General features: G+C 47.4%; 1 protein-coding gene across 4 annotated transcripts in view; it reads left to right on the top strand.

The window, feature by feature from the left end:
- The first annotated feature begins 4369 nt into the window (after positions 1-4369).
- PLS3 (plastin 3) overlaps positions 4370-17101 on the top strand; it is an 87943-nt gene continuing 75211 nt past the window's right edge. The window contains exon 1 of one of the 4 annotated variants that reach the window (XM_073358567.1): positions 4370-4467. The gene's annotated coding sequence lies outside the window, so the exon portion shown is untranslated. Of the gene's footprint in view, positions 4468-4843; positions 4951-5302; positions 5363-17101 lie in introns of those variants that run through there. The other 3 variants (XM_073358572.1, XM_073358569.1, XM_073358571.1) reach the window with 3 other exon arrangements.

Below are 17101 nucleotides of genomic sequence, written 5' to 3'. Positions count from 1 at the left end.
ACACCCACACTCACTTTTGTAGCAGTGAAGACAAAACCTATGTTTTGATCATCTCCTGTCTTGACTGCTGTGACCTCCTCTCTGACCACCCTGATTCTCACATTGCCCCCCACCTCCAGGCCACCCAAAATAGGGCCACTAACTCTTCTTTGTCTACTCTGACCACAACCCACCTGTGAGATGTGCACCAGCCTTCTCAGGAGTAGGAGAGGGAAACCCGGTAGGAGTTAAGAGATGATGGGCAGTAAGCAGCAGCTAGTTGCAAAATAACCCCTTTAGGGCTGCAGCTGCATGCCTTTATCAAATTTAAAGGGCCAGCCCACAGAAAGGCATGCTGTGGGGGAAAGAAACCGTGTAAAAGGCAACCAGGGTTGTAGCGAGAATCAGTCAGGGAATTACAAAGGAAGGTGGTCCTAGGGCCATGGTTTTGGTGCATTTCACATTTCTTCTTTCCATTATTTTCCTGATGGAGCAGAGCAGTCTTGCGGACTCTTTAGGAAGTGGGACATGTGCATTGTTAAGAGATTCTCTGAGCAAGATATTGAATCTGGTTTCATCTGCCATGTTGCAGAGCTAGTCATGTGAAAGCATTTCATAAACACTCCTGGCTTCCTCAGGGATATAACTTCTGACTTCATGCTGCATTGAGTTTAAATTACATGTCCTCTCTTTTAAAGTCCTACACAGCTCTAATTCAGTCTAGCTTAGACTCTTTCTTGTGTCACATTTCCTTTGGTTCCCCAGCAATGCCAGCCTCAGACAACCCTTCCCTCCCCCCCCCCCCCCAGCTTCCTCTTCTGGCTCTGTGCTCCACCATTTGTACGGAACACGGCCCAATCCCACTCGGCCAACCCCCTGGCTTTCCTCCTTCACATCCTTCCTTAAGACTCATTTCGGGGCTGTGTTGCCCAGCGCTGTGCATGTGATCAGCACTTTAACAATAAGAGGCTAGAGGCGTAATTTCAATTCACAACAATGACCAAGTTGCTGCATGTGAAATGTTAACTTGGAAGCAACCACTTCTGGTTCCATGTTTGTACAGCTCCTAGCTCGGTGGAGCACTAGTGCATGACAAGGACTCCGAGGTCTCTACACAAGCATAATGAGTAGTGACTATATTTTACCCCAGTTTGCAGCTTGGTTTATTGATCCAGAATGTGCTGGCCACTGGTTCCTGCCCCTTCACCACATGCTGCTCTCTAGAGATGAGATCTCAGAGGCTTGTGCTTTGGAGATAGCCATTTGTCAGCTCCCCACGCTGGAAGAAGTGAGTGTGGATGCAAGCCACGGAAAGCAGAGATGGCTGGGCTTAGAGGGGATCATATGGTCAGGCAAAGTGAAGACGGAGGGAAAACTCCCAAAGCTGCTTTGTCTCAGTGTAAATACCGATGTGGGACCCTGTGGCTAGGAAGGAGGAAAGTTCAGCCTGTAGATATGAGCTACAAGTAAAGGCTTCAGTCACCCACTCTCCTACATAGTGAATGCCCCAGAGGTCACTGACTCCTCCAGAAGCTCTTCCTTTTAAAGGTTTTTAAAGTGCCACAAGGACTCCTCTTCGTTTTAAAGTCTATCAGGGTTCTGCGGCGCACAAAACTCTGCCTTGCACCCTGTCCTTTTGGAACGACACTGTGACTTCTCTGCTTCATCCAGGCTCCAATGAGGGGAAACAAGAGCATATTTTTTGAGAAATAACAGTCTGACTGCAGACTATAGACTGCGTGAAACCTGGGCAGCCCTGATGCCAATAATGAGCTTATCTTACACAAGCAGAACAAACAGAAGGCACTGGTGATTTCACAATACCATTCATTTTTATTGACAAGTCCCATGACATGACCCACCACTTACTTAGCTTTCAGTAGAGCAAGTGAACGTGCAGCGACTGAGAGCCAGCCCGCTATAATAACCATCCAACAATCCAATGGACTGACCTTGCAAGCCTTACTTTCCTGAGTAATCCATCCTTCCACCAGTGGTCTTATTAACTTGAGTGGGTAACAGTTCTTCCTATGACTCAAACTTGCTAGATCAGGCTCTTTTAGATCTCTCTGTAAGAAGTTGTTTGGAAGTAGGCAAGTGTCCAGAACTATTCAGGGAAACGTTTCTAACAGGAGGTGAATCCTATTTGCTGCAGCACCAAAACATTACTCAGATTTTTCTGTGCTTTCTGCAGTTGGGGAAAAAAAAGAAAAAAAAAAAAAAAAAAGACCACCCCACCAGTGCAGGCTCATTAATCTACACAGCATGCTACTTTAATTGTTCTCTTTATCGGATAACCTTAATGCACGTTTTTTTATTACATTATTATTTAGTATTACAGCTCTTGGACAAACAATCTCGAGTGCTGGAAAAGTTGTGAATAATTACAGAAAATAAAGTGGTAGTAAAAAAAAAAAGATGTCGTAAAGCACAGTAACGGGACCAATATTGTACCCTTTGAAGCCAGCAGGGGTTTTGCCACTGACCTCAATGCGTGCAAGGATGTAAGAAGCCCACTTCCACTTGATCTTTGGACACATCCTCTTACCATTCTTCTAATGTGTTCAGCAGTCGTCTTCCCTTTCTGCAGACTGCACAGCCTTGGGTTACCTTTTCTCCGGAGCATCCCCTCCTCACATCTGGGATCCTCTTGACCTTAAAGAAGCTCTCTTATACATGATCATATCAGACAGACCTCACAAAGATATTACACAGATGCCACTCTCAGCTGGTTATCATGGTCCCTTATGACATGTGCATTGTCCGTTTCCTCATTTAATTTACTTTTAGTAAAATCCTACTTCTCTCGTACTTGTATTTTAGCCCTGCCTCCGTGCAGGGGGCTGGACTAGATGACCTACTGAGGTCTTTTCCAGGCCTACACTTCCAGGATTCTATGAGGTTACTAAAAAAGAAAAGGAGGACTTGTGGCACCTTAGAGACTAACAAATTTATTTGAGCTCAAATAAATTTGTTCGTCTCTAAGATGCCACAAGTCCTCCTTTTCTTTTTCCAAATACAGACTAACACGGCTGCTACTCTGAAACCTGTCATGATGTTACTGTTGATTTGGATTGTTTTGGTTCCTGTTTTCTTGCACAACTTAAAAGGTGACAATAATGGTCTCCAGGCCCACCTTTGCATTTGCTTGCCAAAGGGCCATTTGACCTTTGCCCTAATCTAATGTTCACGCTTTTACATGTTAATGGTCTCGGCTAGTGGTGTCTGCCTGAAAACAATCTGATCTGCCATTGAAGAGACAAGGCTCATGGATTCCTTATAATGCCGACTTAACTTTATTTCACCCTGTTACTGACATCTTAAAGGCAATATGTCACATGCACCAACCAAAATGACATGATAAAAGCACGGACAATTAAATAACTTGGACAAGAGTGAAGATGACATTATTTTTATAAGGAGGCAAAGCAGATACAGATTATGTATCACCAAACTGCCAGCTAAGAGATTTATGTTTAAGCAGGTTTCAGAGTAACAGCCGAGTTAGTCTGTATTCGCAAAAAGAACAGGAGGACTTGTGGCACCTTAGAGACTAACCAATTTATTTGAGCATGAGCTTTCGTGAGCTACAGCTCACTTCATGGGATGCATACTGCAAGCAGGTATCAGTAGAATCCATAACATTTACTTCTGTGAAATACACAGTTACTATGTTAGCACTGATCTGACCATGGGAAAGCATGTTAAAAGGCCAGCCCTGCTCCCACTGAAGTCAAAATGCCAAGGGAAGCTGGAGCCCTTTAACATGTCCAGTTATATACATTCTAAACAAAGTGGGTTTAAGCAAATATGTATTCCTAACATTTAAACTGTTTAACATACAAATACTGTGGATGACCCTGTTCTTGCTGAGTTTTATCCAGGATGTCCTCTCACACCTGTTAATTCCAGGTCGCTCTGCTGAAGAAGCAAATTACCTCTCCCTTTTCAGAAGTGGGTCAGTAATTGTAGGGTTTCTATGAATTTAAGGTCCTGGTGATGCTAAAAAATTAAACTACAAGAATGGGACAGGCAGGCTGATGATAGAAGTCAAACGCATCTTGCTTCCCTGGTGCCGAGAAGCTGGTGGAAATGAGGCGGTTCCGGAGCACACCCCAGAAGCCCCTGGGCTCTTCACGGAGGACGGAGCTCGGCGGCGGTGCGAACGCCGCGGGCGGACTCCCGGGGACGGAGTTCCTCTCCAGGCGGCTGTGCCCTGGGTGCGCGGACAAAGGGGCTGCCCGGCTCCCAGCCCGCTCCCGCTCCCGCTCCGCCCGCCGGGGCTCAGCGGGGCGCCGGGACCCCAGCCCCGGCCTGGGCAGGGAGGTTCCCGGCCGGTCCCGCCCCGCCCCGCCCCGCCCCGCCCCGAGCGACTGGCTTGACGCGCCGGCGGCCGGCCCAATCCCAGCGGCGCTGCCCCCGCCGGCCGGAGCCAGCCCGCGGCGCGGGAGCCGGCTGGAGACGCGGGGCGGCCGGAGCGCACGGAGCGTGAGTGGCGGGCGGGGGCGCCCCGGGGCGGGGGGAAGTTGGCGGCGGCCCCGGAGCCTGGTGCGCCCCGGCGCCAGCCCGGCCGGAGCGGGGACCCCGGGGGGGCGCCCCTGGGCCGGGCACGTGGGGAGCCTGCCCGCCCGCCCGAGGACCGTGTCCCGCCGGCTGGCTCCCCGCGGGGGTGGGCGGCTCGCCCCGGCCGGGCTGCGGGTCCCCCCGCTGCGCCCCGCAGAGCGAGACGCGCCCTGTCCGGGGCGGGGGGTCCCTGGGGGGCTCCGCGGCCGCCCCTCGGCACGGGCAGGGCTGGGAGCGCAGTCGGGAAACACGAACCCGCCTGGCTGCGAAGTCCCGCCCCCGGCCCGGCCCGGCCCGGGTTAAATAACTGCGGGCTCGGGCGCCCGGGCAGCGGCCTCGGCGGGGCTCGGGCAGGAGGGACGCTTCCCTTGGAGTCTGCAGCGAGGACCCCGCGCCCCAGCGCGCTCGGTCTGTCTCTCCCCCTCTCTGTGTGTTTCTGGTTTGGGGCTAACGCCGCTGGCCCTCTCCCCCCTTTCCAGGCGGATTGCGCTTCTCTCCGCCCGGGGTTTTATTGCCCTCGTTCCCAGAGGTTGTAAAGAGACGCATTCTTTAGTGGGAGGGAGGGGTCCTGCTGCACCCTTCGCCTGGAGTTCCGCGTGGGTTTTATTCCTCCAGGGCAGGCTTTTAAAACGTTCCTCTCGAGGGTGCCCGCTAGGCTCCTTCTCCGGGGATCTGCAGGAGTTGCCCTGAATAACAGCCGTACTGGGATGCCGATGCGAAGCCCCGCTCTGAGGTGCTGGAGCAGTTTTTTCTTGACTGGATTTATGGGGCCCGATCATTCTGCAAATGTTCTCTGCTGAAAATTCCCAATGACTTCCGGGCAAGTTAAACCTGTGGAAAAAATGCAAGATCAGCCCCTTCCTCTGGGGGAAGGAGGCTGCTGCTGTGAATTGCATGTGGTATTAGGAAACCATAAATTCGTTGCAATTTCCCTTCTAACTTATTTCTGCAGAGTAGTATCCCAGAGGTAGACCAGTCACTGGGCAAGGGAAATGGCAGGCACAGATTTAATCCAACAGACCTGTGTTGGACTAAAGGGAACTACTCAGGGGACTGGTTTGGTTTATTTTTATACATCTCTAATTTGGGATCAGAAAGGAATTGTGACTTCATTGTGTCCACTGGATAATGATTGTGCATGTTAAGTGTTTTGGTAGGGCAGAGCTGTGAGGAGTGGACTTTTTCCAGGGGTGCTGGATTACATTTCCTCCTCTTACGAATTTGCAAGCATTTAGCTCTAGCTGTAAAAAGAACAGGAGGACTTGTGGCACCTTAGAGACTAACCCATTTATCTGAGCATGAGCTTTCGTGAGCTACAGCTCACTTCATCGGATGCATACTGTGTGGAAACATTTCTGCAGTTTCCACACAGTATGCATCTGATGAAGTGAGCTGAGGCTCACGAAAGCTCATGCTCAGATAAATGGGTTAGTCTCTAAGGTGCCACAAGTACTCCTTTTCTTTTTGCGAATACAGACTAACAGGGCTGTTACTCTGTAACCTGACATAGTGTTGGATCTTGATGCTTTAACTGAAATTTAAATCTTGCTTGGGGCAGAGGTGTGTGTGTGTGTGTGGGGGGGGGGGGGGATTATTGAAAGACCGGAGGGGGGGAGCTGTACTGAGAGTTTTCCATATGTATGCAAAAAACAAAACAAAATAAGCAAAACCCCCAACCTCCTGTAGGGAAGTATGCCTGCTTGCTTTATGGTACTTTCCTTACTTTATATGAGGACATCGCTGTTTTGATTTATCTAAAGAGCTATTGTTTTAGCTCTGAGAAAATGCCATTGAATTATAACCTCTGAGACTATTATTACATGTTACAAAATCCCAGTGGAATGTATGTGCACAACCAAAGCTATGCTTCCTGTTTTTGGTCTCTTTTGTAGATGGACTATAAAATATAATAGATATTTCAGACGAAACATTTTCTATGAGAATTGAGCTATATTGTTCAACCAGTAACACTTGTGAACTTTCAGATGAGTCTAGTTAAAGGTAATCCAAAAAGAAAACCTTCAGACTGACAGAATTGCATTCATTAATTTTAAAGACGACAGCTGGAATGTGGATGTGGCTAGGAAATAGCTGCAGAGATCAACGTGTGTATATACTGCGGATCTTAATGTATAGAAGTTGTCAATATTTAAGAAGAGAGGCCTTGTTCAGAGGGGACCTGTTGGTAGCCCTGCAGTCTAGGGCAATATTTCCTGGAAGCTAATGGACAGAAGCATGATCATTTATTTAAGTGTAATGTTCTGCAACTGTTTATTCATCCATGAGTGTTAATGTACAGTTATGTATATGTGGTGGAGCTCTGATTCCAGATCTACTGGAATGCTTCCAAACATGCTGTAAGGGGCAGAATGGCTTCTTTTTTTTAAACAAATATGCTAGAAAGTAACTTACTAGGAGTGTTACAGCACTGCTCTTATCACAGTTTGCTAATCTTACCGAGCATGATTTGTTTAAACAATTTGAGGATGTTGCCTAGTGGTAACTGAACTCTTTTGAAGGAGTTCTCCTTTTATGGACGATGAATCGCTAATTCTTTGTCTAGATTAAAAGATCACAGCAGTGATTATTGAATTCACTGCTCTATATTTAGCCTTGGATGACTGTACTCAGATCCTCTCTGTTCTTTTATCAAAATGTATATGACAATGTTTTCCTTTTTATAAAGATTGAAATAACACTGGATGACTAGAACAAAGTTTCTAGAAATGTACACATTCTTTGTTAGCTTTATGTTGCTTTTCTGTAGTTGGTTTCAGAATGGGGTGGGGCATTGGGGCTGATGACTACATCAAATAGCTAACTGATGGGATGCTTGGATATCACACAAAAATCCAGAGGAACTCCCTTCCCCTGATACTTTCCGTGCTAATTTCTGTGTTCCCAATTTCACTTCAGAAGTGTAAACTTGTTCTGGAATTCAGAATGTTTGTGGAGGCGACTGCCACCCTGTTAAATGTTTTTTCTTGCTGAGCTTACCTGTAGAGGACTTTCTAGTGGCTGTCTTGCTCTGTTGACCTGAGCTCTAGTAACAACTCCTTTGCTTTGCAGGAGTTGCGATACAACCGTTTCTAATTGTTAAAGACGGCTACATTTCTGGTTTCTTCCCTCAACGCTATCCTCCCTGTCTGTCAATCCCTAAAAGATTGATTGAATGGAGTTATTGTTTGTAGCAGCTGCCAGAGATCCAGCAAATGGTAACACTGTTGCATACAGCTGTATAGATTAAACCTAATTTTAGAATGATTTCTTGTGCCACAAAAGCTGCACAGGTGCTTAAGTGTTTGTTTGCAGGATCAGTACCTTCGTTACTTTTCTCCCTGATATTTGTGTGGATATTAACATAACGGGAGAGAAACCTTTAACAAAATAAAGAAACAGTCGTCCCCGTCCCCCCCCCCCCCCCGAAAAGAGAGAAGGAAAAAAAGAAAACATGACTGTGAAAGTACAAAACTGTCTTCATCAAATGTCTGACCATCTTAGTTACTGGGATCTTTATATGACTGACTGACTGTAGTTGCAGTGTTCATTCAGTAAATCTGTTAAAATGCCAATTAACACCTCAAAGTCCAACCCCCTGCTCAAAGCAGGGCCAGTCCCCAATTTTTGCCCCAGATCCCTAAATGGCCCCCTCAAGGATTGAACTCACAACTTTGGGTTTTGCAGGCCAATGATCAAACCACTGAGCTATCCTTCCCTCCATGGTTTGAGCATTGGCCTGCTAAACGCAGGGTTGTGAGTTCAATCCTTGAGGGGGCCATTTAGGGATCTGGGGCAAAAATTGGGGATCGGTCCTGCTTTGAGCAGGGGGTTGGATTACATGATCTCCTGAGGTCCCTTCCAACCGTGATATTCTATGAAAGTCATGGACAATGATTTTACCTTTACTGTCAAATGAGATTTGTGCTTAATGGTTTTGTAAATGTAGGTGACTGAGCTAAGGCAATGTAAAGGGTATATTTTCAGTAAAGGCAAAAAGAATACACATCGTCCCCAGCTTTCATCAGTACAGTCGTGTCGGTTAAACAAAAAAGAAAATATTCATTATGGTCAAAACTCTTCCTGAGTTGGGGAAATCACTGATTTGTTGACGTAAACTAGCTTTTGTGGTCCTTAAACGCCAAGCACAATATTATCGATTTTTAAAATGCTCAAAAGAGAAACGTCTGTGTCTCTTGTCCCTTTCCCAAGACAGTTTTCATGTGAACTGCCAGTGGCAAAGGAAATGGTTGTATTACAATGCTTGGCCTGCTCGTGATGGATTGGGTTTCATAGAGCCCCGACAACACTCTGTAAAATAACAGGTGCAGTTTGTGCTGCACCCCAGAGCAGAATGCTAGTTCTGGGACTGAAATATGTGTCAACCAGCTACGCAAGCTGCTAAACTGATAGGTACTGGTGAACATGAAATACTGCCAAATCCAGAGATTGAAGTGTCTCGAGCGTTATGGCCAGAGAATGTCTTGAGCAAGCAGAGCAAATGAAGATGTTCTAATTTCACATGCTAATCCATGATTACCTCTGCATCCTCCAAAGTAGGACTACATTATAAAGTCTAGTTTACTTTGGCTGGAACTTAATTTTATCAAAGACTATTATAGTGAAGTAATGGAAAAGTGACAAAACAAAGTGTTTAAATTAGGGGCTTGTATCTTCCTTTAAACCCAGACTTATCTGTAATGTTCAGTAATAAAAATCAAAGACCTTAATTGGTGAGTTAGGCTCATAATCAATGCCAGTTGTGTAACTGACAACCAGGACTACATGATAGGTTAAACTTTTGCACTTAATTTTGTAACAAAGAAGCTCTCTTCCCTATAACAAATGTTGGAAACAGCTGCTGTGTGAGGTATGTGTTAGTACTTATATGACTGACTACACAGTAGTTAGTATATACCAAGCTGTGTTCTATGGAACTTGATGATGGCTGTATTCATAAAAGATTCATTTGAAAAATAGTTTAATTAGCCTATAAAAGCAAAACACAACTGTTCTTCAGAAACTTCCAGCTCTGCAAATGGCAGGTTTAGTCCACACCAGAGTTAAATGCTGTAGGTGAGAGAAGCTTTTAAATCTGCCAAATAGTCTGAACAGAAATGCAGAACAAAAGCTGTTACTGAATATCCTTTGTTTCAAGTAGGGTACTGGTGCAACCTGCTTGAAACAAGAGAGTGAGGGAAGCTATCTTATGTTAGGGCAACTCATGAGTTTCTAATTTCCCTTTACGCTGTTTGTCTTTATTTCATAAATGACAGGTCCTCTCTCCTACATTCCCATCCCAAATATTTAGACACGCATCTGTTGTCAGTATCCTGATGCATCTGCTCTCCTTGACATGTGAGGAGCTAGGCTATTGTATAAGCAATGATGACTGTATTTGCATTTGTTGTGACTGGCTCACAAATGAGCTTTGTGTACAAATGCTTCTGTCAATATATGGGGAATGGGTGGCTCCATGCACACCTGTCAGGCTTGGTTAGCTGAGGGCAAATAGCCTGGTATCAGGCCACTCTCAACTAACTGCCCCAAAACTTTAATGCAGAGGTGGGTTGCCTGGTGGTGAGGTTTTGTGCTTTTCCAGGACATAGAGTTCAGCCACACGCAGAATTCTGAAAAAGAAGAAATACAAAGGTAAGGTACATGCCACCCCTGCAGTATCACCTTACTTCTGCCCCCTGGAGCTGGTGGTAGCCTTCGGGAATGTTTCCATAAGGGGGGGTGCTGTAAATAGACAAGGACATTTGTGCTCCTCTGGTTTGAATGCCAGCATTTATCTGCATGCACTTTAGCTGCATTCACTGTTGCGTAGCTATATTGAATGGTGAAGGGATTTCGATATGAAATGAGAGGTGCACATGTATCTTGATGGCTCAAATATGCCTCACTTCAGTGCTGAGTTCCGTAGGTTGTCTGAGGTGCACAGGGTTGTCTTGTCATGGGGATTGTCAGCGGTCTGGTCACATATGTAACTCTGGTCTCCAGGGCTTAGTGAGGGGTAAGTGAAGGCAAGTAATGTCACAGAACGATCCCTCAAAGCAAGGGTGAAGGGATGTTAACATGTAGCATGTCGGAGGTTGGTGGTGGTTTGTGTAGTTTGTGCAGAGCTTGAGAGTAGCTGGGGGTAGGTAACACCTGTTTGCTATGCCTGACCTGAACCTGAGTGTTGCCTTTTCAGTGGTCGTGTGCTCCGTCCCCAGAGAGTTCGGTCACATCTGGAAGGACAGAGTGCCGGTATAGCTTTGGCACACTGAGGCATTGCTCAAAGAGGGCAGAGTTAAGGTTATGTTACAGGGGTCCTGTGTACCTTAGCACCTTGCTTTTGGGTTTTCAGACATTTGAGTGTAGCTGAACTTGTCTTGTGCCCTTCCAGAGTATCACCACTGAGCAACCGAAACTTTTTGTTAATTAAGTTTTTGGGCAGTTAACTTCAGTTTTGGTTAAATAATTTCTCAGCACTCACGTGGCCCACAGCCTGGCTCTCCTGCTCCTTGGCAATGATTGAGTGGCACGATAGACACTGGATGGCTGTTAGCTCCGTTACTGCCCTACATCATCTCCTTATTTCCCATCTCTCTGCCTCTCCAGCACACGCAGGTCCTCTCTCCGCCCCATGGGTTGAGGACCTGGGAACAGGGTGCAGGGACTGAGCCTCCCCCCCCCCCCCCCAACCCATTCTCCCCTGTAGGGCTCCAGCACCCTTCGTGTCCTCCCTGCCTTGCCGTCCTTTGCTCACGCGCAGCCCCGTTGTTCAGGGAAAAGGTCGAGGAGCCGGACTCCTGCTTACCTGCCCCTAATACAGGGATACTCGGGCTGAGGCTTGGGAGCTGCAAGCGGCTCTTTCATGTGTCTCCGGCTGCTCTTGCAGCACAAGCTATTAAAACACTGGGTGAGTTCATTATTAACCCAGCTAAGTTATTAGCCAGTCCAGATGCGTTTACTGTATTGTAGTTAATAATAATACTTGGTCAGTCCTTTTGCTGTGAGAAAAATATATATATGAAAGAGAGACCGACTCTAAATATTTCCCCGTCACACTGTTCCAATGTGATGAGAGAGTAGTAAATAAAACAGTGAATTCACACGACGGTGACTCTTGTGGGGACTGTTGATCTCTAATTTGGCTCCGGAAGCCCTGAGGTCTGAGTATCGCTGCCCTGTTACTAGAGTCTCTCATGTTCCCTGTACTTCATTAATGCTAATTTCCTTGGCAGTACTTCCAAAGTAAAATCTGCGTCTGCAGGTAGGGTTTAGAGCACATTAAAACGTTTTCTCTTAAGCCAGGACAAAGCTGCCAAAGGAAGCCCCAGCAGAAGGCAGGCAGAGACCCGCTAATGCGCCTGGCATGCATTCTCTGAAACCTGCCATGCGTAGGGCTTGAGCTCACAGTCCGCGGGTGCTGCTAAGGGTCAGTGGCCACAGCATGTCCTCTTAAGCCACCCAGTTAATGTGACAGCAGGCGGCCTGCAAACCTCCTGGCCTGAAGAAAGCACTAGCCCTGCTGCACGTGTGGCTTGTCAGTTAGGCTCCGGCTGACTGGGAAGTCTGACCTTTCCCCACAGCGGCTTTGGAAACGTTCCATAGGCTGTGGAGCCAGAGGGGCCATGGCCCGAGCTCCTGTAGACAGTGGCCCCCTATGAAACCATTACGCTGCTGCTGAAACGACCTGGAGCGTCCCGGGGGACGGCTGGGCCAAAGCTCAGCGCGTGGTGGTGTGACCTAGCATGCTGGGGGGCTGTTCTGTATGGTGCAGCACAGGGGAGTCCGCTGAGAACCTGGCAGCACCAGCTGTGTGGGTTAGAGGGGGGACTCCCAGGCGAGGGTGGCCTGGGATCCCTGCGGAAGGAGCCGGGGGACAAGCAGGACTGGAATGAAGTCCCTGCGGGGGCGTGTGATGTCACTGCTGGCAATGTCCCTTAGTAACTGTCAAGCGTTTGCTGAGAAGTGGCTGTCTTGAGCCATTCTTTCCGCCTCTTCCCTGTTTTTCCACACACACTCCTGTTGTGTGAACTCGTATATTCACACCGAGAACGACCCGGCCACCAGGCCAGCATACCGTATTCCTAAACGATTACAAAGCAGCCCAAACCCCATCACTCTGGGATTTAAGAGCAGATATAAAATACGCGGGCTCTGGGTGAGACAACCTGTGCGGGAAGGAATATGGTGTGGTACTGTGTTGCACAGGGATTTGGTGCCACATTGTTATCGTGCTACCTAATTCCACATTAGCACGTTGGATCTAAACCCTGGACTGTTTATTAGGGATTGTAGCAACAAGATGTCTGTCCCCAGGCTGGAACGTTGCTATGGGGCTTCTGGAGATTTCATGGCCATTGTTCGCTCAGGAGTAATTGGCTGGTGGATTTGTGTAGCCTTCCCCTGGCCCGAATGTCCCCTCTGTCCTACTGAGTAAGGCGCTATGGGGCTTGCGCCTTCATGCAGTACCTCGGTGATGTGCTAGCTGGGTGTTCCCGGGGGGGAATTCATTGCTTCATAACTCTGTTGCCCGACTCCCGTTCTCTCCCCCAGTAAGCTGCACTAGCTGGGTACTGTTCTGTACTGTACCCGTGTTTCGGGGATATTGGGGAAGCAGTGACGTGGGAGCAACACGAGGGCTTATCGATGTTGGGGCCCTTCATGTGATGCTACAGCTGGTTGGCGTATGGGGAGGGCAGCGTGTGAAGTGGATGTTCAGCGCTGTTGAATCTTGTGTTTAATCTTCATGGGCCAAATGTACCTTCTGGCCCGTCCTCTTGCCTATCCTTGGTGGGGCTCAGAATTCCTTTCGTGGCGTCCCAGCAGCCTGGAAAATGTCCATTAGTCATGCAAGTTATTGGGCTTAATCCTGGGGTAAGTGGGCAAAATGTATCGGCCAGACATATGCAGGAGATCAGACTTGGTGACCTAGTGGTTCCTTCTGGCTTTAAAGTCTATGAATACAAATAACCACACTCAGCTGAGGCTCTTGTGTGCAGTTGTAACTTAACTTAAATATGGTGCTTACCCGTAGAAAATACACTTGTTTGTGTTCCTTTGCCTTGAAGAGCACAAGTTTAAGGCAGCATCTTAAAGTACTGTATCCAAAACAGAAAATCAAGTACTTTCTTGTCCTGAGCTAAACACAGGGCCCATCTCTTTGAAACTTAACACACAGGATAGATCTGCCTTTCCCTTCCACTCACTTTTCATAGAGATTGGAGTTGGTTCTATTTAGGGAATATGAGCTTGCTTTAATACTAAATGACAGCCTATACAGAGAGGTCACCAGATCTCAGTCTTGCAGGATAGAATCGAATGGCATATTCTTGGCCTGGCTAGAGACTGAGCCACACCCCATCTCAACTAGGATAAAACCAATGTTCTTTCCAGTAAGCTAGCAGCTGTGCATGATGTGTTCGCATCTTGGTAGATGGCTCTAGACCATTCGGCGCTATGGGAAGCCCTTTACCTGTGAAAGGCCTCAGAGGAACTGTTCCTCACTGAATCTGAGAAACTGTTATGTTGCTCTAGGTCACTGAGGCTGTTAATGCTAAGATCTGGTTTACACTACAGAGTTCGCTTACATTGACTTAACTCTGTAAGCGTCTACAGCAAAATGTAGCTTCCACTGATGTAACGACTTACTAACGCCACCTCCGAGAGTCACAGCACTTAGGCTGATGTAGTTAGATCGACCGTGTCAGTGTAGACACTGTGTTGCTTAAATCTATGGTTGCTGTCTTTCAGAAACCGTCATGCGATGCCCCACACTAGCAGTTAAATTGGTGTAAGTGTTCCTGGAGGGGACCAGCACCACAAGAAACATAGTGTGGATGTGTAAAACTGATTCAATTACTGGGATGGTTATACATCAACGTAACTTAGGTCAACTTAAATTTTGTCGTGTAGACTTGTCCTAAGTGTGTGTTTGCAAACCAGCAAAAGCGAGGTAATTCAGTTATGACTGAATATCAGTTGATGGTCCGGTATTGATTCTTGCTGCTTTTCAGAAGAGGCTTGGAGAAACGGGAACTGTGGCACGTGCTGTAACAGGTCCTGTGAGCTCTTTAAAAATGCAGGTTGGCGACTGTAGATTTCTGTAGCCCAGGTATAAATTCATAATACTTGGGGTCCTATCTCTGCTCCCTAGCAGAGTAACTCAGTGACTGCAGAGGTGGGTGCTCTCGCTTGCTGACTCTTCCCTGCCTCTAGGATTCAGATTTTGTTTTTTATTTTTGGAAAAAAACTTACCCAGGCTTCAGCTATGCTTAGGAAAAACCAGACTGAATGAACTACTCTGTGAATCGTTAGCACTCTCCGCATTCTGTTTGCCTATTCCCACAGTGTCGTACAACTCCCACATAAAATCAATAGCAGTGTCCCTGCATGGTGTCTCTGGCCCATCTCCCTTTTAGGGTTGAATTCTGCTTGCAGTGGGTAGACTGGCTGCATCGCCCGCAGCATGTTTGGAGCTAGGCTATGAGCGTCCACACTAGGAAAGGGATGAGGGTCACTGGAACCGGTGTGGCGTCCCAACCCCATGCTGCAATCGGAGAGGAAACCCTGACTTGCCGCAAATCCTCCTTCTCTGGGCAGTGGTAGTGACGGGCTGGGTTTGAGGCCCGTCGGGGCACTTTCTGATCTGTGTGGATCTTGGCTCTTGGTTTTTCCTACTTGGAGCTGTTGTCTGCAGCAGAGAGAACCGGGTTACAGCGGTTCAGGGAGTGCAGGAACTTCAGCTGCTTGCTGCGCTTCCCCCTCCCTTCGATGCAGGGGAATGGTGAGAGGGACCACGAACATCCTCCACGTCTGGAATGCAGAAATGTGCAGTCGCAATCAGGACAGCTACACTTCGAGGGGGGGTGGGGTGGAGGAGGCTTATGGAAGCCACCAGAGCAGTGGCGAATTAGCCGTTGGGCCAACGGAGCCCATGCCCTGAGGGGGGCCCCGGAAAAAATCTGGCACTGGACAGCAGACACTCGAAGTCCCTGGCCATCGGGTGGGCAGGGCAGGAGAAGCCCTCACACCCTGACCCTGCTCGTTGGCAGAAAAGGGCAAAATGGGGGCAGGGCTGCAGGCAGAAGGGAGAGAAGGCTCCCCACTTGCTCTGGTCCAGGGCCCCAGGAAACCTTAATCTGCCTCTGAAAAGGCTGGAGGGTAGAAAGGCTTGGCCATAAGCACTGATGTATGCCCTGCAGATGAGTAACCGGGGAGTGGTTAAGAAGAGATGGCTGTGCATGAGAAAGCCAGAATGACTCTGGACTTGGTGTCTGAGCCCACAGACCGCTCTGGGCTTCATGCTTTCTTTGCTTGGAATGGCTTCCCTCTCCTCTGCCAAACACCTGATCTTGCTTCCTTTGAAATCACAGGGCCCCTCTTTCTCCTGGTCTGTTCTGTGTCTGATGGTTCTTAACTTTGACTGTAAGATCTTCAGGGTGGGAAATGTTGAGCATCACTTCTGGAAGGCACTATGTAAATATACTCTAGGTGGCTTATGACTCCCTTTTGTAGCAGTAAGGACTCAGTTGCCCAGAAGTCTTAAGGGCTGGAGCCTTTGCTGGAATCATTTTCCAATTGCTTGATACTACTTTAGGTGGGATTAAAGAGTTTGTGTGTTCGCTTAGAGGTGGAAAAAACTGACTCCTGCTGTAGCAAGATGATAGTCTTCAGTGTAAGAAGCTGATCCTCTTCAGGAGCGTTTGAACCAGGCTGTTCTAGACCATATGCAAAAACCTTAAAATACTCTAAATAGGGAAAACGCTAAAGCCACAGTGAGCCCTTACCCTTTGTAAGAGAAACATGTAAACACTGAGATCCTCGTTGTATGATTGATCACAAATTCATGCCCAACTAAAGGCAAAATTCCCTGCAATGAGATAAGGTGGAAAGGGCAAAGTTGGAAAACGGAGAAAAGGCAACAGAACGTCCAATGTCTCATGCTAAACGCTGCTGTGAATTTGGACAACTTGGCATTCCACTTAGAAAGTGTGAGTAAATATACACGTCTAGAGCCATGGCATTCACTCTTGACTCTCAAAGTATGGAATGCAGTGGGTAATCCCCCCCAGCAACCTGGTTCCTATTAGCTATGGAGTTTGTGCTTTAACTTTGTTGCTTGATCAAACTGGTTCTGTTGCACTTACTCCCAATGATAGCTACGCTATCTTTCTGTGAAGAAAGAATGGAAGTCCAAAATGTTGATGTGGAGCTGGTAACAATGTCCTTTCGAGCTCCTATCAGAAGTGTGGGTTTTTCTAAAAGACAAAAAACAACCAACCAACAAAAAAAAACAAAAACCAACCAACAACAACAACCCCTCCCTAAAAACCTCTTACTTTTCCATTAGGATTGCACCAAGTATAAACGAATGAAATATATTTAGATACTAATGTGTAGCAAAGCTAGCAGGAAAATAACAGGGTATGTAATCCTGTAACTAGGCTGTGGCGTTGCATGCACAGAAGGGGACGTGCAACCTTTGACTCTGGCATTTGCACGCTTTTGGGTGTCTAATGGCATACCTTGATATTCTCCCAGTTTTCTCTGTGGAATAACTGTAAGA

This window comes from Lepidochelys kempii, chromosome 9, assembly GCF_965140265.1.
Source record: "Lepidochelys kempii isolate rLepKem1 chromosome 9, rLepKem1.hap2, whole genome shotgun sequence".
Lineage (NCBI taxonomy): Eukaryota > Metazoa > Chordata > Testudines > Cheloniidae > Lepidochelys > Lepidochelys kempii.
This window is presented reverse-complemented; position numbering and strand designations above follow the sequence as displayed.